At 45.6% G+C, this 25580-nt stretch overlaps 1 long non-coding RNA gene across 2 annotated transcripts in view; it reads right to left on the bottom strand.

The window, feature by feature from the left end:
* Positions 1-7537: 7537 nt before the first annotated feature.
* LOC115646576 overlaps positions 7538-25580 on the bottom strand; it is a 47804-nt gene continuing 29761 nt past the window's right edge. The window contains exons 5-6 of one of the 2 annotated variants that reach the window (XR_003999070.1): positions 7620-7624; positions 7538-7548 (exon numbers count right to left, since the gene is read on the bottom strand). This is a non-coding gene — a long non-coding RNA (uncharacterized LOC115646576). Of the gene's footprint in view, positions 7549-7619; positions 7625-14198; positions 14203-25580 lie in introns of both variants that reach the window. The other variant, XR_003999069.1, reaches the window with a different exon arrangement.

Genomic DNA, 25580 nt, shown 5'->3' with positions numbered 1-25580 from the left:
TGCTACCCTTAGCTATATGTTTATAGCACACTCATACTTGAGCGGATGAAATACATTTAATCAAATAACACAGATCAGTTTTAGAGCTTCACACAGAGTATGAATATTAAAGGCACTGAATATGGTTCAATTGAACCAAAGACCTAACACTCATTAAGTATTCTGGAGTCCTTCCTTCCCCTCTAGTATATGACCAGCTCGAGTTCTGACAATGAAACTAGACTAGTCAGTTTCACTTTTAATAGTTTCTAATTAGTCTCATTTTCAGGTTCTCTGGCAATTTGTGGATTGCAGACCCTGTTGTGATGTAAATTAAATAAATTTCTACTGCAATTAAAAAAATATATTTACATAAACATTTTTGCCGTGTACCTTTAATCTCATTATCTTGTTATTTATACAGGGGAACTGTAAGGATATTTTCAAATTAATCATGAAAATCACTCTATGAATGGGAAAAGACTTTTAAAAGGTTGACATTAGGATCAAGGGTCAATTATAAACCTCATCCTTTTTTGATCAGCTGGCCAGGCAAAAAGTAGCTCCCTAATCTCTCTGGAGACATTTAAATTGCCCATGACTACTTTCATAACAGCTTGTAGCTCTCTTCACCAGCAAAGTCCACACAGCTGTACACATTGTGTATGGCTTCAAAAGAAATACAAACCTGGGCAAAAGCAATGGGGGAGGAAAGGTACGGAAGTTTGTGAAGTCTCTCACTTCTTTTCAGGGCCAAGATGGGAGAAGGACACACAAATAGAACTTGACATGTTGGATTTTTTTTTAAAAGGGAAAAGTTTCCAGGTCATATACAGCTTGGTATTCAGCACTGCTGAAGGAGGTGGGAGAATGGGGGGAGAGAACACATCTGGGGAATTGTAATATGCTTTTGGAGACATGCCAGCTGGATTAAGCTGTGGAGTCCTGATGAAAATCACATACTCAAATCACTAAACAGCGAGGGTGTGACACCACGAGTCAAACCAATCAGTACCAACGAGGGAAAAACTTGACTAATGGGGTTATAAATATTTCATCTTAATAAAAAGAATATTTAAATGTTTACTGAGATTATATAGCTAGCAATGGCCTGATCCCACAAAAAGGCTGAGCACTCTGTACTGCTATTGACCTTGGGGGAATTCAGCATGCTCAGCATCTTGCAGGATTCTCTCTAAAAATGCAGTAAAATGGGACTGCCAACTATACTTGAAGACCTTTTAATTTAGAGTAAGCCTATGAACTCTGTGCTATGCCCAATGCCCTAATGAATATTTACAGCAAGTCTATTTCCATAACAGATTCTTCCACATGTGGTCAATGTAGTATACTATGGTATGAAATTAACTAAAAAAAAGAGAAAGTGTTTAGACCATTTTAGTTATTTTATTGTACCAAACTTTCCAAAAAGCATGAGTTTTATGAGCAAACAGTGACAACTGTACATGTCAGTATCATTTTAGTTATCCAACATGGATAGTTCTAAAACAAGTGTTTAGTGGAGCTGAGCTAATTTATAACAGGGCTTTGGAGCTGTGCTCTGGCTCCACTCCAGCTCCAGGCAAAAACCTGCAGCTCCACTGCTCCGGATCTGCTCCGCACTCCAACTCCGGGCTCCTCTCCAAAGCCCTGATTTATAATAAATCAAATGATGCAGAGCTTATGGAATTCGATACTTTTGAATCTGAAGTTATTCACTACATTTTTCATGATCCCTGACCCAATGTTAATAGCATGCACAGTATTTGTTATGAATAAGGATACGTTTTAGTCACAGGTATCTTTAGTAAAAGTCATGGACAAGTCATGGGCAGTATACAAAAATTCACAACCCGCAACCTATCCATTACTTTTACCAAAAATACCTGCGACTAAAATGTGGGCAGTGGGGTTGCAAGTGCTCTGGAAGGGGTGTCCAGGGGTGGCACAGGTGCTAAGGGGGGCTGGCAGGGCTCCCTACTCAGCTCCAAGTCCCTGCAGCTCCTAGGCAGCCGAGGAGGGGATGGGGGCACAAGTGCCGGCTGCCACAGCTCCCACTGGCCAGGAACCACACCAATGGGAGCTGGCCTGTGAGGCAGCGCACAGCTCCCCCAGCCCCTCTGCCACTTAGGAGTTGCAGGACCATGCCAGTGGGAACCCCCTACCCCAAGCGCCCACCCCCGCACGCCCCTAGCCCCCTCCCACACACCCAAACTACTGCTGTTGGCTCAGGGGCAGCCCCTGAACCAGCACCAGCCACTGCAAAACTCATGGAGGTCACAGAAAGACACGGAATCCGTGACAGACTCATAGCCTTAGCTATGAATATCAGTATGAATTTCAGTATCAGGTTACATGAATCAGTTGCTTAAGTCAAAAGTATCATTTGTGTTTGGGTATTGGATGACTTTTGGTTAGTTTCATAGCAAATGTCAATTTCAAAATAGTACACTCTAAAATACAACCCAAAGTTTGCTTCTGGCAGAAAACTTGAATGGTCAGAATTAAAATTTTCTTTCCACAATACAGTATTGATCTTATGTGGAAAAATCATAACCATGTAGGGATGACTAGAAATTGGCCAGAGGACTGGACAAAATTATTATGCCCTTACCAAAGAAGGGAGACGTAACTGAGAGCAGTAACACAACAAGCTGGTTTCAGAGAGGACTGAAGCACAGGTGATGAAATAGCAAATATCCCTCATATCACTGAAAAAGGTAGAGTAAAATCACCCATCGATCACAAGCTTCACTGACAATTCAAAAGCATTTCAAACTGTCCAACATGACTGTCTTTGGAGAATACTGGCAGACATGGGGATTCCAAAACATCTCGCTGAACTCATCCCAAGTATCTACCAACAAAGACCATGCTGAAACCCTGATCCCTGGCACCCCCCACAGGGCTGAAGCTGGGAGGCGTTGGGTTGAATCCCAGGGCCCCGAGCACTGGTGCTCCCTGTGGGACAAAAGCCCTGAGCCTATTGGGCACAGTTGGGGACATGGAAGGCCTTGCCCCGCCAAACTGCAGTGCAAGAACACAACAGTCTCAGGGGCAGCTCCATACCACCATCCTCATCTCCTCTCCCCACCCCAGGGCCATGTCAGAGGTAGGAAGTCAGAGCCCAGCAATGCAAGACAGTTGCTGTTCTGGCTGATGCCATGGAGCAGGTAGTGGCAGCATTCTCTCCTCTCCTGCTGGTGCTCCTGGTTGAAGCTGCTCCTCAGCTCCCAGTCCCCTTTGCTCCTGCAGAGGCTGTTGGTAAGAGTCCCCCAGGTGGGGAGATCCAGCTCAGTGGTTGGCAGACCCCTCCAGGAACAGGGACCATAGGGGAACCCTCCCAGCACACAGCCCCATAATACCCCCCTCCCAATACCTTAAGCTATTTTCAAATTTTTTGAGTTAAGTCCCTCACCTTTGAGTTCTAAGTTTTGGCTGTACAGTTCTCAGCAACAAGTGCTCACTGTTAAGAAAAGATACTGTAGACTTTAACTATGTTACAATAGTAAGCTGGCAATGGCAAGAGCAGTGGCTCCCAAACAGGTACAGGAGGTTCTCAGGGAAAAAAATCCCTAATGGCGGACAGAGCTGTCCATAGGGACCCCAGGCAGCACGACATCAGCAGTCCAGACCCTCGGGGACTTCCAAGAGCTAAGCAGCTGAAAGCAAGCATATCTATCACTGAGGAGATTTAAATTTCAAGACTCCTTTTACAAAATAGAAAGGGAGGTGGATATTTTTTTGCTGTTTTTAAAATTAAATAGGCTGCGAGTGTTGTTTTTAAGTCATTATGAAGAACAAGTTTAAGCTTTATTGCAATGTCATTGTTTGCCTGGACTGCTCAAGACCTGGATGCTTGTGTAGGCAGAACGCTGAGTTGGCTTCTTAAATACCTTCATGATGTTTCACATCTGATATTCCTTGATGAAACACAGGAGCCAGAGGTGCTGGCAGGGGGAGGGGGGAGAAACAAGGGTCACGTGCTGCCCTTGCATTGGTGCGCCCCCCCACGGGACCCTCCCCTTTTTTTCCCCATGGGCCCCCCAGGCCCTGGGGTGCACAGAGGCTTTGCCCTTGCACCCTTTTTTTCTACTAGCGCCTCTGATAGGAGCCTTGTCTTATAACAGGCTTAATCAAAAGTAATACAAGCTACAAAAAAGTGAGATCTTGGAAGAATGTTGTTTTCATAATGTAATAAAATTACTGTAATGATAAATAATTAATAGTGTGTAATAAGCATGTCAAAAACAAATTTTATATTGCCAAGATCACTGCTTTTATAATTTATGCTGAGGTTAGGGAGAAAATCCATGGAAATATTCTTTTATAGGAGGGGGTTCATGAGACTTGAAATTTTGGTGAAAGGGGTTTGCAGGTTGTTAAAGTTTGGGAACCACTGGGCTAGAGATAGACCTCTTTACCAACTTCAGATATGCTGATAACATGATGCTCTTTACTACAACCACCAATACAATGCAACAAATGTTGGAGCCTGCAAAAACAGTTAATAAGCACTTATGGAGTATTCCTGAATGCAGTGAAAATAAAATGCACATATATTGACACAACTGCCAAAAACAAGATGCAAGCAGACCTCAAAATTAATGGACAAGCTGTAGAGGCAATAAGTGAATTTAACTATCTGTAATAATATATGAAACAGCCTTCTGGTTGAATAAAGAAATTGGGAAAAGACTAGGGATGGCTCACTAAGTTATTGTGCCTCCCTTAAAAAGGCATGAAAAAAAAAAAACATGGCATCCTGAAATGTATGAAGGTGTGACTCATGAAAAGCCTAATTCTTCCCATGGCAATTTATGGATTAGAACTGTAGGAAGTTAATGATGCCAAAGTTTCTGAAATGTGGTTCTGGCAAAGACTCCTGTGCATCTCCTAGATGGAGAAAAAAGAAAAGAAGACTACTTGCTGTGTTAGAAATATTACTGGAGAGAAGGAGACTCAGATGCTGGAAATCACCTGATGCAAACTTGAGTACTTTGGTCACATTAGGCAGAGAGGTGGAAATAACCTTGAGAAAGTTATTGTGGAAGAAATGATGGAGGGTCATCGTAGTAGGGGACAATCACTGAGGAGATGGATGGAAGTGTGTTGGAGATCACTGGGAGATCAGCTGGCAAGGGCTCAATGTTATCAATGGATTGGGGAGGCTTTAGAAATTTTTGCTACGATGTCACTGATATTCTGACATGAATAACCTGATTTCCTTTACTTTGACAGTTATTTATGCTAATAAAGTTCAACAACTAATGTCCTGAGAAAATGAGTATGAAAGGGTAGCAAAAATGGTTTAATTTACATTTGTTTAGCAGTGAATCAGCATTAGCAGAATTTTTATTTTATTATTCATTCAGTTCCAGGATCAAATATTCACAGTGACTTAGGAGCCTAAATTCCATTGACTTTCAAATGGGACTCTGTTTTTTTCTTTGTTTCTTCATTATTAGTATTGTGTGTAAAATAATGAACGTCAAAAATAAACCATATAAAACGTGACCTTGACATTGAATTTGGGGGTTTTCAGCTTCCTCTGCAGTGTTTGGGTGCAGGTCACTGCAAATACTATCTGGGTACATCTCATTTACCTGCCATGGCAGGTATCTCAGACACCGATGCACTCTAGTCACCTCTATTCTCTGCCTGTGGCACACAGTAATCTAGTCTCTTGTGGGCTGTAATATTTTGGTCTCATTTCAGTTGTTGGTTTAAGTGTGTGGGCGCTTGGTGGTATAGATGGTCTGTGATATACAGGAGGTCAGACTAGATGATCTAGTGGTGCTTTCTGGCCTTAAACTCTATAACTATGAAGCAAGAGTAAAGTTGGTTACATGTTGTGCTCTAACGGGATACAACTCCATTATTCTAAAAGGAACATCATTCACATGTGCTTTATTAGGCTCCTGAGTTTGTTAAAAACATGTCATCTACACCACACAAAACTAAGATGGTCCACTTTACCAATATTGAAAAATGTGATACATGTACAAAACATGTGCACATGTCCCAGATACATTCCTGGACAATGCTCTACTAGCATGACAAACAGATGTAAATCTACAGTGCTCCAGCCTGCCAAGCACGAACTGGCTATGTGGGCTTTTGACTTACTGCATGGTAGCCTAAAGCAGTGGTTCTCAACCAAGGGCACATGTACCCATAGGGGTATGCAAAGGTCCTCCTGGGGGTACATCAACTCATCTAGATATGTCTAATTTTATAACAGGCTACATAAAAAACACTAGCGAAGCCAGTACAAACTAAAGTTTCAAATGACTTGTTTATACTGTTCTATATATACTATACAATGAAATCTAAGTACAATATTTATATTCCAGTTGATTTATTTTAGAATTATATGGTAAAAAGAACATAAGCAATTTTTCAGTAATAGTGTGTTGTGCCACTTTTTTGTATTTTTATGTCTGATTTTGTAAGCAAGTTGTTTTTAAAGTGAGGTGAAAAGTTGCGGGTACACAAGACAAATCAGACTCTTGAAAAGGGTATAGTAGTCTGGAAAGGTTGAGAGCCACTGGGCTAGAGAATTGTAGAGTTACACCCCTGCTTAACATGCACTAACTCTATAGACAAGCCCTTATTCTACCACTGATATGCTTTATGACTTTAGACTAGTCAGTCAATTAATCTTTGCTTCAGTTGCTTCATCTGTAAAATAAGAATATAGCTCTTACCTCCCTCACAGGGTTGTGCAAGTCTTCATGTTTGTAAAGGGCTTTGTCAGTCTCATATGAAGGTCATAATAGTACAAATATAGTTCTACCAGTTTTTCCCTTTTCTTAAAGTTATCATATAGGGAGTTACCAGATGACTATTACAACTAGCCTTACAACATGAATGTTTATAGGTTGCCAGATCTTGTGAAAAGCTGCGTTAGCTATGGTGCACTTTATTTGAACAGTACACAAAAAGTTTATTTACTGGCTGAATCTCCCTGATGTGACTCATTTCTTAGGTGAAGAGCAGTGCCCACAGGATGTATTTACAAAGACAAACACATCCCTAATATACAAAAATTACTAAACACTTTTTATATGTTTCAAAGCCTGAATGAAAAGATGCATCATGAATATCAGTAAACATGCCTTTTAAACAGATGTTTATAATCAAATGCATCTGCTTTTAATATCGTTTGACAATCACTTCAGAGGCATGCAGAAAAAAATAAGTTTTTATAAACCTGGAAAAAAAGGTTTAGGTTGACTGAGGTCAGTTCTTGTTTTAATCTATACTGATTCACCAAACCATGATGAAAATATATTGTTCACAGCCTGCATATTCCTCCCAGCAAAATGAGCTCTCAAAGAACTTAAGAAAAGTCAGGATTTAAAGGACAGTTGTGCAACTCAGAAGCTGTCACTGTATTTACTGTCACATTCCATAGCAGTATTGAGCATTAAAAAAAAATGGAAAAAACATTCTGAAGTGTCCTATGCGTAATAAATGGGTTAATTCTTTTGTTCACCAAACAGTGGCTGAGCATTAACTAGCATCTACTGTAGGGATTTTACAGTGTGTCCTATGCTCTTCCTACTAACACTCAACTCTTTAGAGTTAATTTTGAAGCAAGTCTCTCATTTTAAAGTCCATTTTCACACTCACACTCTGCCTAGAACTTAGTGAAAATCAAATCACAATATTTGAAATGCCACTTACCATAACTTTGTTGGGGGCAAATTTTCAGGAAAGAAAAGGCACGATGAAAGAACATGGGAGATATCTGTATTATGATGACAACTGAGAGACCCACTGTTTGATTATGATTGAGTGGCTGCTTCATGGAGTACCAAGTGTTAACTCAGTCCCTAGGTGGCTCAGCAGGTCTGTAGGAAAGATAACAGGTTGAGTTAACTCAGTCACCAGTGCTTAACGGCCAATATGTTGACCCAACTTCTGGAAGTCTACCTCTCATTCCCCAGTAGCATGCATAAATCCATTTGGCTAGGTTCAAAGATCCCAAGGCAGACAAAGGAACATATATATATATATATATATATATATATATATATATATATATATATATATATATAAACAAACAAACAAACAAACAAACAAACAAACAAAAAAAAGGACTGCTGAGAGAGACATAGGGAAAAGACAGCATCTGCATAAAACCCAAATGTGGGTTGCCTATCTAATTCTAAGGCAAAATGCTAAACTTTAGGGAACATGAATGTGTGTGTAGGGCTTCTTGTTGTTTTAACCCCTTCTCTCAGATTGCTATGTTCCTTTGGATCAATAAATAAATAAAATAAATACTCAGTGATGCTGATTTTTCATACTGATCAATGTTCCTTCAGGGAAGTCTATAACAGGGTCCAAACCAGCTGGACCGGCTGAGAAAATGTGGTTGGTAAACTGGAGTTCTGTCACCTGGAAATCCAGTCTATAAGTGGGGTGAATTATGGGATTTTCCTCCAAGTGCAGATGGTGAGACTGTCATCTGAAAGTGGTCCCCATGAAGAGATACTGAGCGGGGTCAAAAAGTACAACCAACCCCGGAACGGTGACAGCACCCAAGAAGTATTTTGATACCATGTTTAAACTACCTTGAAATCTAAAAATCTCAAATTGGTTCACTCCCTGTAGTGTGGTGACTGCCTCACTCCTGGAGAACAGGAATTGAAAGCAGCCAAGCTAGGCTGATTGGGGAAGCAGCCACAGCTGTGGCCTGCTCAATTAGGACCCAGCTCACCCTGATAAGAGGGTTGTGGGCCAGGAGCTGAAGGACTCTCTCCAGCCTTGGAGGTAGAAGAACCAGACTGCTTGGGAGCTCAGGGAATGGAGTGGGGCTGGGTAAAGGCAGGAGAAGTTGGGAAGCTCCAGCCTGGTAAATCCCCAGGCTGTGGGCCTTGCTAAAGGGCCAAAACAGGTACTGGGGCTATAGAGGTGCAGCCTGGGAATAGGCAAAGGCAGCAGGGCCTAACCCCTTGCCAATGATGAGTGGCCATTACAGGCTGCAGTCTGTCCCAGTGAATGGGGACTAGATGGTGACTGGCAATGGCCACTGTGGCAAGGTGGGTTTAGAGGGTTGGGGGTTCCCCTGGGAGGGGAGGCCCAGTGTGTGTGGGTACTGCAGTGGGCCTAACCCCAGGGAATGGGGCACCGGGGTCCAGGAGGGACATGGGGGGCCTAAGGCAGGTGAGACATGGGCCTGCAGTGTGCGCTCTGGGCTGGACAGAGCTAGTTCTCAAGAGAACCAGCAGGAGGCGCTGCACTGGTGAGTTGCTGCTCACTGCACTCCCTTTTCCAGGCATTGTTTTAAATATAAATTCCAAAGTTGTCTATGCCCAAAGCGATATCCACACATGGTATGAAGTATACAAAAAATTAATTCCACATATCTTATACATGTTGGCTCACATCCTGCACTGCAGTACATGGCTATCACCTCAAAGCAGTTCCCTGATTCTAGCAGCTTCTCTAAATTACACCAGGTGGTAAGAGACCACAAAGTTGTCTGGCAGCTAGGACTTGCACTCCAACTGCACAGATTCCTGCCCCTGATCATGGCCCAGCAAAGAAAGAGTGGTATAGTAGCCAACTAATGCTAGATCTATAACAGTAGAGGGCTATCTTTCTTTCCACACAGCAGAAGAATTCTCAGCTAGCAAGTTAAAGCACAAAGCGGTCACATAAGCCAGGAGCATGTGCAGGGCCGGCTCTAGCCATTTTGCCACCCCAAGCACAGCGGCACACCACGGAGGGTGCTCTGCCACTCGCCAGTCCCGCGGCTCCGGTGGACCTGCCACAGGCGTCCCTGCAGAGGGTCCGCTGGTCCCGTGGCTCTGGTGGACCTGCCGTAGGCGTCCCTGCGGACCCTCCACAGGGATGCCGGCGGGAGGTCCACCGGAATCGCCTGCTGCCCTCCCGGCAACCCGCAGAGCACCCCCCGCAGCATGCCACCCCAAGCACGCACTTGGCGCACTGGGGCCTGGAGCCAGCCCTGAGCATGTGACCCTTCCTTATATATATATATATATATATATATATATATATATATATATATATATATATATATATATATATATATATATATATATATATATATATATATATATATATATATATATGCATTTTTAGATAGTTTATCTTGAAAATTACATTATGCATCCAGCCCAATCAGGTAGCTAAATTCTATTTACAAATCCATTACTAATTCAACAAATCTGTGCATTCATGCACAAATATATCAGTTGGCAAAATGAGATTTCCTAGCAAATTTAATCTTAAACAGTGTTTTTCATTCCAACCAGGCTCAGGTTTCTACTGTTCTTAAATGCCATAATCCATATATAGCTATATAATGTATTGTACAGATACACTATAATGTTTGAGGATCCATAATTAATTTGACTTATTTCCCATGTTTAGCAAAGCTCAACTGCTGGTGCTTTACAGAACCAGTTATAAATTGCTATCCTCTTGATAAATGCAGATAATATGACCTGTTTTCCTCTACTATCTCAGCATGTTTACTGCACATCTTGGGTGTGCAACTTGACTAATCTTTTCACCAAGGTTGCCAGTAAAGATCTACATTTCTCAATTACAATTTCCTGGTTGTACTCATGGGTTGAGAGCCTTAGCTGGAAAGGGCCTTGAGACTGGGAAATCCCAACTCCCACATCCAGAGTGTAAGCACTGACAGCATAATTGTGTTGCTGTACTACATCCAGGTGGGGAAGGAAAGAACCTTTTGGCAGAGATTGTGGACTTTCCAAAGATGAAGTTTCATAATTTCCCTTTTCCCCTTAAAATTCAATGCAGACTTACCAAGGCTGTTGTGCTTGGAGGCTTTCCCACTGGTTTACTCAGCCTGAGGCAAGCAGGGGTAGTTCCAAGTTCATCCAGATCCAGTTCTGATAGTTTACTTCTACATAAAACACAAAGACTTACTTCCTCAAATTTCTATTTGAGGTTTTTATGCTTTCTGAACCCTTTCCCTGTAGATCAGACTGTCCCCAGGCAGCCTTACAGAGCTATGTAAGGAGAAAAAAAAACCTCTGAAATCCTTGCTTCTGCTATGGAGAGACTGAGCCTCTGAGGAAGGTGATGACAGTATGTTGGGAGAAATGTGTTCTAGGTGCCATTATGGTTCAGTGTCATTTTACAGTGGATTATGGAAAGAGATTCCACTTCTGTTGGAAACCAGGTCTTTTACATCTACAGAAGAAACAAAATAACCATTGCTGCTGAATTCTGGCTTATGGTATGAACAGAACCCTCCGTTGGGATGGAAAAGCAGGGAGAGATACTATCATCAGTGACCTTGAGAGCAATTTGGTCTAATGGTTACATTAGGAGGTCTAGTTTCTTTTCAAGCTCTGCTGGTGACTCAGTCTGACTTTGGACAAGTCACTAAACTTGTGGGACTAGGTTTCCCATTCAGTAAAATGGATATTAATTACCTCTCTCACTGAGGTACTGCAATGCTTAAAGAAGTGAAGTACACTATAGAAAAGTAACGTACAGTATTGTAACCTCTTGGCTGCACAACAAATAACCAAATAAAGCTTAACTAAGATGCTTTTATGCTATTACTATGCTCTGAAGACTCCCAAATACAGTTTCTGATAAATAACTACTTTAAAGTTGTAAGGGCTAGCTACAATTTAACCCTTGGACTCTGGATATGTACCTCAGGATTGCCTGAAATCTCAAATTTACACCTTTCCACCAGAGAAGAAGTGCATTGTCTAGGAACTCAGGCTCATTAAATGGAATTCTCCTTGCAGGCCAGGTGAAGCTTTGAGGAAAAAAAACAAAAAACACAACAACCCTGTAGAACTGGCTTTTTAAGAGACAAGATGATATATTTGCTATTGTTTCATAATTAATCTCTCCTTTTGCTGCTTTAGTTAATGGCTATGAAATTTACAGTGTTATTTATATTTTCTCAATTGTTTAGTCAGCCCAATACATCTTCCATTTCAGTTGCACTCACTGCAGATGCGCTGCAGAAACAAAGTGAATATAGTCCACTAAGTAACAAGAGAATAGTTTACATCACTTAAGAACGTAGCTCTCTTTTTCAGGGATGACAGGACAGGCTGGCTCCTTACTTGATAGGAAGTGTCCATGTTTATAGTTCTGTTCCCAAGCTGCATATTGGGATATTTATTTTATCTAATGAGATGCTTTATAATGTTCTTCTTCCATAGAACAAACATTTCCAAGTGGAAGGTTTCTGAACTTCATATTTAAATATGAACATGCCCAACAAAAGAAATAGGATTTTTTTGTCACTGGATCTACTCACCGTTTGCACAGAAATTCAGTAGTATAACCTGTGATATCACAGTTGTCAGTTAAGGGGGAAATTGACTGTGAAATGGCCTGTATTTTTGTCTGGCTGGGTACCATCTAGGAGTTAGATCTATATAGTATATAATAAACAGGACACTTCATTTAAAAGATATAGTTTCTCCTGCAGAGTGGGGGATGGAGAAATTCTTGAGCTTTACTCCTGTGTTTTATGATGTATGAGGACCACCAAGGCAGTTACAGCATAACTCAGTTGTTGTGTCTGGTGTATGCAGTAATATAGTTTTATGTATTGTGACAAAGCTCCAAGTTTGTATTTGTGGGTCCCACGCTTCCTGGCAAATTCAGTGGCCTCAGAAGCTCACTAAGGCCCTCAGTATGACCTCCCTTTCCCAGTATGGCAGCAAAGGTTACAGCTTATTGAGCTATTGTCATCACAGGCCAGTTTGGGAGGTGGAATATCTAGTCTCTGTTGCTCCTTAGAGCTCCATAGGCACTGTTTGGTCTCCGGCTGGACCAAAGTCTGTTTCCCCTCTCAAAGGGATCTCTGTAGATCATGCAGGGAGGAAGGGGGGAACCCAGGCCCACCCTCTACTCTGGGTTCCAGCCCAGGGACCCTAATAATAGCAGCTGTTAGTAGCTTCCCTCCTCCACTGACACTGCTTTGATTCCCTGGGCCACTTTACCATGCTCCCCTTTTCCAAGCTTCATCCTTACCTCAGGGCTCAGTAATGCTTCCTCTCCTTCACCTAGGCACCTCTCAAGAAAACTGGCAAGGAGATCTTTTAAAGCAGTATAAGTGGGACCTTAATTGGTTCCAGCTGTCTCCATTAGCCTAACAGCATTAACTGATCCTTTGTCAGTTAATTGAGGTCAGGTGCCAACATTAACCTAACTGGTTAAGTTGGCCTCAGGTGGCTTGATTGGCCTAGAGTAGCCCCTGGCTATCCAGGGAACAGGGCTCTGCTCCTTCTGAGACTGATCTACTCTCTTGAGGCCGGTTTGCTGGCTGCTTACCCCCCTGGCTGCTGTGGGGAGGACCCTGCTTGTGTGACCCTCAGAGGGGAGTGTGAGGCCCTACTTCTTCCATTGTTTTTGGGGTCCCCCTGGCTGGGTTGTTGCTGCTACCTTTACTGCTGCTGGGGAGCTGCTGCTGGAGCTGAGGAGGGAGTAGAGGAGGCTTTGTTTTGTGGAGTGGGGTTTGCTACATCCCTGCTTCTGTGGTGGTAGGTGCCTTTGCTGTGGGGAGTGGCCTGGGGCCCTCCCCCTACTCCATCCACTCCTCTACTGCCACCACTACTGCCCCCTCCACCTTTCTACCTGCCTTCTGGCTCTGTTCTCTGCTCTCTAGCCTAGCAGTTTGCTCTGCTCCTTTGACCATCCAGAGAACGTAGCGGCAGCACAACAGGCATTTGTTTTTCAGATGCCCGTGGGTACTCGTTTTCCCTCCCTTTGGTCTTGTCCTCCCTCCCCTGCTGCATTTGGCTGGCGGGTCTCCTTTTCCTCTGCCTCGCCCACTGCCCTGTTCTTGCAGCTGCTTGCCCCCTCTCCCCTTGCTACCTGCCCTGCCCGTCCTCCTTTAGCTGCCCTGTTTGCTCTGGTTTGCCCTTTCTGGCTTTTTAGTCCATACTTAGCTTGTTTGCCCCACCCTTGTCCTGTGGTGCAGACCTGCTTGCCAGCCCCACTCCCCACACCCCCTTTTTTTTCTGGTTTGGTTGTTTTTGAAACCACCCTGTTCTTTGCTCCATGCCTGAGGCTCACCTGCTCTAGACCTCCCCTGCATTCTGCCCCCTTGTTTCTTGCCTTCCCTCCGGTTCAGTCCTTATTGCCTGTGTGCCCACGTTCTGTTGTTGGTGTTTGAGATTCCCTCCTCCTCCCCCCACCTTTTTTTTTATTCCGTTCCTTCACCAATGCACTCTCCTCCATGATGTCTTAGTTTTCCCTTTTTTCCCTTAGTGGAGCCGGTTTCTTTTTCATCTTGTACTGGAGTTGTGTTCCTTGTTTCCCTTTACTCCTTTCTGTTGGTGCCCCTCCACCCTGCTTTCAGCCTAGCAGGTGGGATGTTCCTTCCTTTCCTTCCGTCCCCTGCCCTTTCCTTTCCTCCCATTCCTCCCTCCCCTTCCTTCCATTCCCCTGTCCTACTGGCTGTCCCCTTCTCTCCCTTTCTGTGGTGGGTGATTCAGGGGGTGGGACTTCTCTGGACGCCCCTGCAGTTCCTTTTTGGTTCCTCCTCCCCGTACTCTCCCTTGCGATGGCCACCTCGACTGCCGCTGCCGGGCTGCCCACCATTGCTACCATTGAGGCACTGGTGGGCATGGATAGGGGCTCCCAAGACTCCACTGTTGCTGCCGCGGCCTCGGCTGCCTCCACCTCTGAGACCGCACCCTTGGCCGGTGGGAAAGGCCGGGGGACGAAGAAGGGCAAGGGCCCTGCCCGGAAGGTGAACCCCCTCATGGCAGTGGTTCCTTCTCCCACTGCAGTCCCGTCACCAGCCACAGCTCCCCCTTCTCCCTTGCCCATTGCTCCCTCCACCAGCTCGGGGGGGGGGCTGCTTCTTCAGCCCCCAGGGCATATGCCCAGGTGGCTGCAATCCCCTCTGCTCGCCGCTTGCTCCAGACGCCTCCCAGAATACCATTCCTGGCAGCTGGGGCCCCTTTCCCACTCTCACAAGGGAGCACAGGGTGCATTGCTTCCTGGTGCTGGCCTCGCCCCACGTGGAAACCTATGTGCGGGCGTTGGCGCGGGTGGTGGGGCCCACGGTCGTGGTGGTGGCCTCTAAGATGTTTGGGAAGGAGGTGTTCTTCCTGGCATCAGAGGCCGCTGCCCAGGAGGCGGTGGAGAGGGGCTTGGCGGTGGGGGGCATTCATGTCCCCCTCGGTCCTTTGGAGGACCTGGGCATATGGGTGGTTCTCTCTTCTGTTCCTCCCTACTGCTGCCCTTCTGCCATTCCTCTCCACCCTGGGGAGGCCCCTGTCCATCCTCAGCCCCCTTTCGTTGGGCTGTAAGGACCCCGCCCTCCACTATGTTTTGTCGTTCCGCCGGCAGGTGCAGGTTCAAGTTCCGCTGGTGGCATGTGATGGGGAGGCTTTGGAGGGGTCCTTTCTGGTGCCCCATTGAGGGACCCAGTACCGGATTTATTATTCGTTGGGGGTTGCCCGGTGCTTTCTCTGCCAGGTGGCGGGGCACGTCCGGAGGGACTGCCCCCTGGCCCAGCTTGGAGGGGCATCTGTGACCCCCAATATCCAGAAGGGCATCAGCTCTATCATCGCCAGCGGCCCTGATCGCCCGGTCCCTGTGGTCACCCCTCCTCCATCCATGACCGTTGTCAACTCTGCTCGGGTCTTGGGGGAGGTCCCCCCGACGTGCCCAGATGGGCATGCGGGCCCTGCCGCTGAAGTGAGGGTGGCAGGGCCGGTAGCAGGACTTGAGCGGGGCTTGCCTCAGGGGGAGTTTGTTCCTTTCCCTGTTGTCCAGCCCTTGCCTTCCCTTGCCCTCCCGTCATTGCCCTCTCTTCCTGGCCCTGACTCAGCTGGCCAGCCCCCCTCTTCAGGGAGCTGGGAGCTTGTGTGATGGAGACACCGCAAGCAGGAAGCACAGGCCCAGCACCCCTCCCTCGTTGGCAAGGGGGAAGGGACTCCCTGTAAAACTATGAAGGGGGTCACTGGTGCTGGGTGTTCTGTTGCATCCCCTGCTGACGTTCATTGTTTGGAGTCGGCCAAGGTCGCTGCAGCTGCGGAGGCGGGTAGTACCATCTCTCCTATGGAATCCCTCCTTGAGGGGGTTCCAGGCAGTGCCCCCACTGCCCCGTTGCCATCTGTGCCCCCTCTCGGCGCTGCAATGGCTGCTGTAGAGGGGGAATCTGTAGCGGCGGGTGGGGACTTTGCCTCTATGTTTGCCAAGATCGAGGCCCTGGGCTTCACCCCAACCACCAAGGGAGTGGATGCCCCCCTGCTCGAGGGCCTCGGTACGGGCAATTGCTTTCTGGCGCCCCCACTCCTCCCCTTCCCTCCGTCTCAGGTGGTTGCCCCTGTTTTGGCCTCTGCAGCGCCCCTGGCCCTGACCTGCTGTCTGGCCACAACTGGTAATCTGGCTGACATCGCCATGCCCATTGTGGCAGCAGCCGACGCTGAGCAGCCAGGCTCTGAGCCCATGGGTGCCCTGCCCCATGAGATGGGGCTGCACTTTTCACCTTCCCCTCAGCGCCAGGGCCGGCTTTAGGAAGTGCAGGGCCCAATTTGAACAGTTTTGATGGGGCCCGGCAGGGATGACTTAAAAAAAAAATGTAAAAAACCACATGAGGCTTGTATTCACCAGGCGGTGCTCCGAGTCTTTGGCGGTGAGTCCTTCACTCGCTCCAGGTCTTCAACGGCACTGAAGGACCTGCCGCTGAAGCGCTGCCGAAGACCTGAAGTGCCTCCAGGTGAGTAAAAATTAAAAAAGGTGCCTCTAGCCAGGGAAGGGATTCTCACTGGGTGCGGGGCCCTCTTAGGCGCGGGGCCCGATTCGGGGGAATTGGTGGAATAGGCCTAAAGCGGCCCTGGCCAGTGCTGTAACTGTGGGTGCCGCGTTTAGTGAGGCACCTGAGGCTAGTGCTGTGGAGGCACCTCATTTCCTTGCTGTCCCTTTAACTGCCATGTTGGGTCAAGAGGCACCGTGCTCCAGTGGCTCTGTCACTCGGGCCCTAGATTTTGTCCCCGCTCCCTGCCCCGACTCTGCTCCCATCCTAGATCTGTGTCCTGTCCCTGTCCCTGCCCTTGTTCCAGTCCTTGACCTCTCTTCCCTCACTCCTGTTGCTGCCATCCCCGAGGTTGCCTCACTTTCCTTTTATACGGGCCCCCAGAAGGCGCTTTTTGTTTTTCCTTCTTCCGGCCCATCTGGGGCTGCAGTTCTCCCTCTGCCATTGTCTTTGGGGCTGAGTGTTGCGTTAGGTGGCACGGTGCCGGACGGACAGGTGCCGCGACAGGGCTTTGATCCCTGCCTGCCTGTCTCTATAGACCACGGGGCTGGCAGGGGGGTCCGTTACCCCAGTCCCCGTCGCGCAGAGGAGCGAGATGCGCTCTTTCTTGGAGGACACTCGTGGCTCCACGAACAGAGTGCATCTTGCTCTTCAGCGCTGGGATGATTTCCATCTTGTTCTCCAGACCATGAGGGCCATTATGGGGGAGGGCAAAGGGACCGGGAAGCGGGATGCTGAGGCTTACCAGCAGACCCGCGGCTTCCATGACGCCTTGCTGGCTTTCGGGGTTGGTCACTGTTTGCTGCAGGGTCCAATGGGTGCCGCTAGCGCCCCAGACCACGAGGATCATCCCCAGCCCTCTTTATGTCACCAGCCATCTTTGCCACTTTGAACAGCCGCAGCTGCAGGTCGGATCTCCGCAGGTGCCAGGTATTCTCCTTCCTTCAGGAGTGGGGGTACTCAGTTATTTTCCTGCAGGAGACCCACACAGACCCAGCCGCCGAAGCGAGCTGGTGGCTGGAGTGGGGAGATGGGGTCTATTTTAGCCACCTTTCAGCCCGTCAGGGTAGGGTGGTGACACTGTTCTCCCCGCACCTACAGCCCAAGGTGCTGGGGTTTACCGAGGTTATGCCGGGTCACCCGCTGCACCTTTGAGTTTGGATGGAGGGGCTAACGTTGAATCTTGTCAATGTCTATGTCCCAGCATCCGGCCTGGTGAGGGCGTGCTTTTTTCGGCAGGTGTCCGCCTTCCTTGGTACTTTGGATCCTCGAGAGTGCCTGGTCCTGGGTGAAGACTTCAACTGCACCCTCGAGGAGCGGGACCGCACGGGGATCGAGCCGAGCCCAGTCGCTGCAGATGTCCTCAGGGAGATTGTAGTCCATCATTCCCTTGTGAACGTCTGGCACGACCACCACCCGGACGATGACTCTACGTTCAATTGTGTCCGGGTGGAGGAACACCGGTTAAGCCACTCCCAGTTGGATCGTATTTATTTTTCTCAATGTCATCTCTCGCAGGCCCACTCCTCCAGATTTCGGCTGGCCCCATTTTCGGACCACCATTTGGTGGCCGTGATGGCCTCTCTTTCTTCGGAGAGGCCGGGGCTGGCCTATTGGCATTTCAGTAACAGCCTGCTGGAGGATGTGGGGTTTGTCATCCTTCCGGGAGTTTTGGCTGGCCTGGTGGGAACAGAAGTATGCCTTTCCCTCAGCGCGGCAGTGGTGGGATGTAGGGAAGGTGCACACCCAGCTCTTCTGCCGTAGCCACACCCGGGGCATCAGCCAGCGGAGGGATGTGGTGATAGAGCAGTTGGAGCTGGAGAGGCATTTGGTAAACGTTGACTTTAGCAATGCTTTTGATATTGTCTCACATAACTTTCTCATAAACAAACTAGGGAAATACAACCTAAATGGAGCTACTATAAGGTGGGTGCAAAACTGGTTGAAAAACCATTCCCAGAGAGCAGTTATCAGTGGATCACAGTCATGCTGGAAGGGCATAACGGGTAGGATCCCACAAGGATCAGTTCTGGGTCCAGTTCTGTTAAATATCTTCATCAATGATTTAGATAATGGCATAGAGAGTACACTTATAAAGTTTGCAGATGATATCAAGCTTTGAGTGGTTGCAAGTGCTTTGGAGGATACGACTAAAATTCAAATGATCTGGTCTGAAATGGTCTGCAGTAAATAAGAGGAAATTCAAGAAGGACAAATGCAAAGTACCCCACTTAGGAAGGAACAATCAGTTGCACACATACAAAACAGGAAATGACTGCCTAGGAAGGAGTACTACGGAAAGTGATCTGGGGGGTCACAGTGGACCACAAGCTAACTATGACTGTTGCAAAAAAAAAAAAAAAAAAGTGAACATCATTCTGAGAGCAGGGCCGGTGCTTCCATTAGGCAACCCTAGGCGGTTGCCTAGAGTGCCAGGATTTGGGGGGCAGCATTTTGTGCGCTCCCCAGGGGGCGCACGTGAGCTTCTGGTTCCGCTCCCATAGCGCTGCCAAAGAAGGACCTTCTGCCGACGTGCCGCAGAAAGCAGCGGCAGGCAACTGAGCAGCTCAATGACTGCCACTGTCGCCTGTGGCATTTCGGCGGAGGGTTCTTCTTCGGCGGTGCGATGGGAGCGGGACCGGAAGCTCCTGTGTGCCCCGTGGGGAGCGCACAAAATGCCACCCCCCGAATTCTGCCTAGGGCGCCAGAATCTCTGGCACTGCTCCTGTCTGGGAGGTATGAGCAGGAAGCAAGACACAAAGTAATTCTTCCGCTGTACTCCGCGCTGATCAGGCCTCAACTGGAGTGTTGTGTCCAGTTCTGGGTGCCACATTTCAGGAAAGATGTGGACAAATTGGAGAAAGTCCAGAGAAGAGCAACAAAAATGATTAAAGGTCTAGAAAACATGACCTATGAGGGAAAAGGCTAGCCTGAAACGGGACATAACAGTTTTCAAGTTCATAAAAGGTTGTTACAGGGAGGAGGGAGAAGAATTATTCTTAACCTCTGAGCATAGGACAAAAAGCAATGGGCTTAAATTGTAGCAAAGGGTGGTTTAGGTTGGATATTAGGAAAAACTTCCTGTCAGGGTGATTAAGCACTAGAATAAATTGCCTGGGGAGGTTGTGGAATCTCCATCACTGGAGATTTTTAAGAGCAGGTTAGGCTGGGGTTGGCAGCCTTTCAGAAGTGATGTGCCCAGTCTTCGTTTATTCACTCTAATTTAAGGTTTTGCGTGCTAGTAATACATTTTAACGTTTTTAGAAGCTCTCTTTTTATAAGTCTATAATATATAACAAAACTATTATTGTATGTAAAGTAAATAAGGTTTTTAAAATGTTTAAGAAGCTTCATTAAAAATTAAAATGCAAAGCCCACTGGACCAGTGGCCAGGACCAGGGCAGCGTGAGTGCCACTGAAAATCAGCTTGCGTGCCACCTTTGGCACACATGCCACAGGTTGCCTGCCCCTGGGTTAGACAAACAGTTCTCAGGAATGGTCTAGATAATACTCAGTCCAGTCAGGAGTCCAGGGGACTGGACTGGATGACCTCTCGAGGTCCCTTCTAGTCCTATGATTCTAATAGGACACTGAGTTGGACAAATGCTAATGAAGTTTTGACTTGTTATTACAAACCCAACCTACATTCATGCTAACTCGGACGTACAACGCTCAACATCCTTTACCAAATTAACCAAAAAGCATTTTAAAGTGACACTGTCACACTGTTCTTTAATTTTAATTTAAAGTATATACACCTACTGAGCAGTATATCTGAGCCAACCTCTCTTTCACCTTAATTGCTCCTATGCTAGCACCATGTTGGTTTAAGTGCAGAACCAAAACCATGGCCCAAGATGACAGCCAACTCTTAAAAGTCCACACGTTCCCAACTGCAAATGCAATGCATGCCTCGTGATCAACACCCTTAAGTGAGTACATGATGTTCAAGGGCTCATAACTTCCTTAAAATAAACCCATTGTCTCCTCCAATCTAAGTCAAAACTCTAGTCTCAATGGGGACTCCAACCACACTATTTTTCAAATCTTGTTGCATGCTTAGTATTAATTCCTCCCTCCCCTGCACTTTACCCTCACTGAACTCAAGTGATTGAAAGGATTTTGATTTTTTTTTTTAATTCATTTTGGGATATGTGAAAAGTTGCATCCCAAAGTGCAAATATTTAAGTATGTGAAACCGGAGTTATTGTAATTGGCCTACAAGCTGAAACACAGCAGATAAAACTGAATACTCATTATGAAAAAAATTAATGTCAGCTGGAAATCCAAGAAATGAAACTACTGTATACATGTCATCCTAACATTTCATTAGATATTATCTTTGAAAAGTCATGGAAGACAGGAGAGATTCCAGAGGACTGGAAAAGGGCAAATATAGTGCCAATTCCGTTAATTTTAAAATTTGATAAAGATATACCTAAACACTCTTAGACTGCTTTGAAAATCTCAAGTCTTATTCTTAAAGGCTGTAGATATTAGTGTAACTTAGTAATCAAAAGATTAAATAGACTGCTTTATAAAGTCAGGTACTGAGCTCCCATTAGATGTAGTAATGTGATGCCATATGCAAGACTCACACTCTGCTTCCAGCATTACATTGGACAGTCAGAGACTGGAATGAAACTTGACCAACTCCAAATATTTTAAATTTCTCCATGACATACTCATGTCAAAGCCAGCCAAAGGCTGCTTAAAAAAGGGGGAGGGGAGATAAGAGAAGCGAAGAGGTAAAATGTCAGGCTCAGGTTGAAAATGTTACAAATACAGTAAGAAGTCACAAAAAGAATCAGAGATGACCAGGGAACTCAAAGAGCTGCAGCACACCAAACCAGGTGCACAAATGAGCAGACTTCTCAAAGAGAGGTCAACTTTAGCCCTATTCTCTAATACCAAAAATAATGAATAGTGGGATTGGTACACAGAAAAGAACCCTTTTGTAGTACCTCCACTTTGCAAAAAAGTCTAGAGGATAGGGATGGGGTAGAGGGGAAATCACCAGGAAACAGTCATTATTCAGTTAGGTCACAGAGAATATGGAATGGCAGAGATAAAGCAGACTGTTCCTTCCATACAGACACACAGCCAACATTTTCACTTCTTCAAGAAATGTGTGTAAGTTTACATGTTCAATAGGATTGTCTCTAAGAACTAGGTGTTCAGCTGACATTTTTTCCTCTTTTTTGAAATTATGAATTATCCGATTTTGTTTTTAAAATCAGATATTTTTGCATAGAGCTCTAAATTTGATATAAGATAAAGTTTGTGTTGTGTTGGGATTTGTGTACCGATTCTCAAAATAATCGGGCAATTATCACAACCAGTATAGGACTGAGAGATCCAACAGCATGTGCTATCTACCAGTCTTCTCCTATTCAAACATTTTTTCCCTTTGCCATAGGAACATGTAATCATTCCTTTCCATTACTGACACAGATTTTAATTCTAAAATTTTCTGTTTTGTTAGAATCTTGCTATTGGTACTGCCACAAAACAGTTCATTCATGGATTGCAAAATCATCCTTTAAACCTTTATTAAGATGATTCTTCTTGATCATTCCTTGTTGCATGTATACTTGATCTGTTCAAATATCACTGATGGTGCTGATGTGTCTGACATGACCTAAATATGCTTCCACATTTTAGATAAATTCATCAATCCATCTCATGAAAACAAATACCAGATGGAAGAAGAGGAAAGTGGGAGAAGACAGACAGATCAAGCACATGATGTCAAATTCTGTCTAACAATCTAATTGGCTCCAATATGGCTGCACAGGGTGTAAACTGAAGAAAATGTGGATATAATATGCGCTAATAAGGAATGTTTTGACAGTTTCAAAACTTTATTTTTTTTTTGAGTCAAGAAATTGGTCTAAGCTTATCTTATAAACAGTTTCAGTTTTGATGTTTCATCATTTTGCTGGAAAAACATCTAATTGAAAAATTCCCAACCAGCTCTAGATGCAAGACTGCAGCATAGTATACCTAGGAGGGGGTAGCTGAAAACAGGTTTAACAAAAATAACATGTTTTATGGAAACTTCACCCTGCTATGTCTTTGGTAGAACATTAAGATCCTGAAGAACAAAACAACCCATTACAAAAGGCAACATTTTTCTATTAGGAAAAGTGTATTGTTTCCAAACACAAACAACAAAGCATATACTTTTAGCTCAAAATAAAATAAGAATTTTTTTTGTTTTGATAACAAGAATGACAATAGACCAACAACAACAAGGGCTCCTTGAGACAGCAAGCTCTCTCTATTGCTGAGTTACTTTACATAGCAAAAGGGTTTACAAATGTAAACTGCTGTCCTGTTTGGGGGCGCGGGGAGAGGGGGAGGTATCACAATCTCTTAGGTGTGTACACCACAGTAAGTAATTGGAAACTCATGACAGCATGGCCTGCCAAAAATTAGTTACAAATGGAAATAATTTTGAATCAGACTGAGATTGAGTTTATTAAAAATATTTCACTATATAACTGTATTTTGATTCATTAATGAATCAAGCAACTTTTGAAGTCCTGTTCTATATAGGGGTCACTAATTTTAGTCCTACCCCAGATTTTGAAATTAGAATCAGTTTATATACTATTCTGCTTTTAAGTATACAAGGTATAGAGTCCACAGGGTGCAGTTTTGTTTGTTTTATATGATTCTGTATCTATTTTATATTGACATGAAAATGAACATCTGATATGTTCAAAATACATGGGGTCATGCTAGCATTGCAGAAATTCAATAGCACATACATGTTTAAATTGAATTGAGTTAGAGTTGCTACAAGATTAACCAACATGAATTTCCCAACGTCTAGGCCTTTATATTCCCAGTCATAGTGATGACAGAGTGGGAGTGAAGTAGAATAAGAGGGGGCCAAAAACCTCTACAAATTATCTCACATAATAATGTTGCAATTTGAAGTCCACGCTCTTGACTTTACTAGTGATGTAGATGTATGCCACATCTCATTGATAAAAGAGGATTCCCAGGTTTCAAAGGGCTAAAACACAAGTTTTACCTTGTCCACATTGAGGCCTTGTCTACAATACCAAGCTTTGTCGCCAAAACTGCAGTTTGCCAACCCAAACATTGAGTGCATACGCACTCCAAGGTGACTTTTGTTAGGGAAAATACTCGGTTTTGGCACCAATATATCCACCCTCATGAGAGATTTACATCTTTTTCCTCTACATTTTTGTCAACAAAGTGCAAGCGTAGACACCACGCTTCATTTCATCAGTTTAACTGGCCTCTAGGAAGTGTCCCACAATGCCCATCCTGACCACTCTGGTCAGCAGTTTGAACTCCACTCCCCTGCAGCCAGGTAAACAACAATCTACCCCTCCCCCTCAGAAGCCCTGGGAATTTTTGAAATTCCATTTCCTATTTGCTCAGCATGGAAAGGTCTCATTGCATCTTCCCAGGTGACCATGGAGGGTTATCACAGCAAACACTCTCCCATTTGGACCACTGCAGAGCTGCTCGATCTGCTCAGTATATAGGGAGAGGATGCTGGGCTTGAGTGGCAGGAATTGGGATACTTGCAGGCAGATTTTTTGAGGCGTGTGTGAAAAGGACGATGATGGGGACACACTGCAGTGCAGAGCAGAGATAAAGGAGCTGAGGCAGGCTTACCATAAGGTGAGGAAGGCAAACTGTCACTCAGGTGCTTCACCTAAGACCTTTTGGTTCTATAAGGAGCTGGATGCTATTTTCAGTGGTGACTCCATTGCCAAGAGCCCCATGGATACTTCAGAGGGCACGGAGGCAGCGCAAAGAGGACCCAACCCGGAGGATGACGTTATTGATGAAGAGATGGAGTTAGATCAGGATGTGCAGCTCCCGGTGAGGCAGGCAGCCAGGAACTCTTCTCCCCTCCAGAGGTATCTAGCCACTCTTGTGGTGAGCAAGAAGCAAATGAGACTCCTGGTAAGTGGCTGCAGCTTGTGTAGTATGGAGGTGGGTTCAGGCTGTAGAAATGTGGGATGCTGGCTGTGTTTCTGTGAGCTGAACATTTCCCTGTGTAGCTAAATCAATATGGCAGAACAGGGTGTGGATACATGCTGAGATCTCACAGGAATTCTACAGAGAGATCTCCAGGAAAGTTTCCTGGAGGTACTCAGTAATCCTTTGCCAAAGGTTCCGTGGCAGAGCAGCTTTGTTCCTTCCCCCATTGTAGGAAACTTTCCTATGCCATTCGGCAATCACTTGTGCAGGGACCAAAGCGGTGCACAGGCAAGCAGCATAGGGAGCAGGACAAAAGCCACAAGCATGGAGTACCCTCATTTCCCTGCTTACCCTTAGCAGTGAGAGGTCTGCTAGAATTGCCCTCACCTGTGGAAAAGTGTGGGAGAATTTTAGCATTTGTTCTCTAAAATGCTGCAACATGACCCTTGCAAAGAGTGTGTGCCCTTTTCCCCATGTGGAGCGCTGCTGCCCCCCACTCCCCTGCCAACACTCACTATGCTTTGGGTGTTCGCAGAGATGTGTGCCTGGCGAGGGTCAGTGAGAAAGCGATGACAATGTTGCAAAAGGTGTATTTAAACAGAAATGTTTCAATGCTGTGCATGAATTTAACAATCCTGTTTCTGTGCTTTGTCCTCTGTGCTTCACCAGATGTGGCCTTCAGGAACACCCCATGCACCCCAGCCGAGGGTCTCCGCCAGATAAGAAAGCACTTAAGATGCAGCAAAGAAGACATGTTCCAGGAAGTCCCTGCAGAGCTCCAATGCAGAAAAAAAGGAACGAAAGGAGTGCTGGGAAGCCAAACGGCAGGACAGAAAAGAGAATTACACACAGAGGGGGTAGCTGTGTT

This window comes from Gopherus evgoodei, chromosome 1 (assembly GCF_007399415.2).
Source record: "Gopherus evgoodei ecotype Sinaloan lineage chromosome 1, rGopEvg1_v1.p, whole genome shotgun sequence".
Lineage (NCBI taxonomy): Eukaryota > Metazoa > Chordata > Testudines > Testudinidae > Gopherus > Gopherus evgoodei.
The sequence above is the reverse complement of the archived record's forward strand: the minus strand, read 5'-3'. Positions and strand labels throughout refer to the sequence as shown.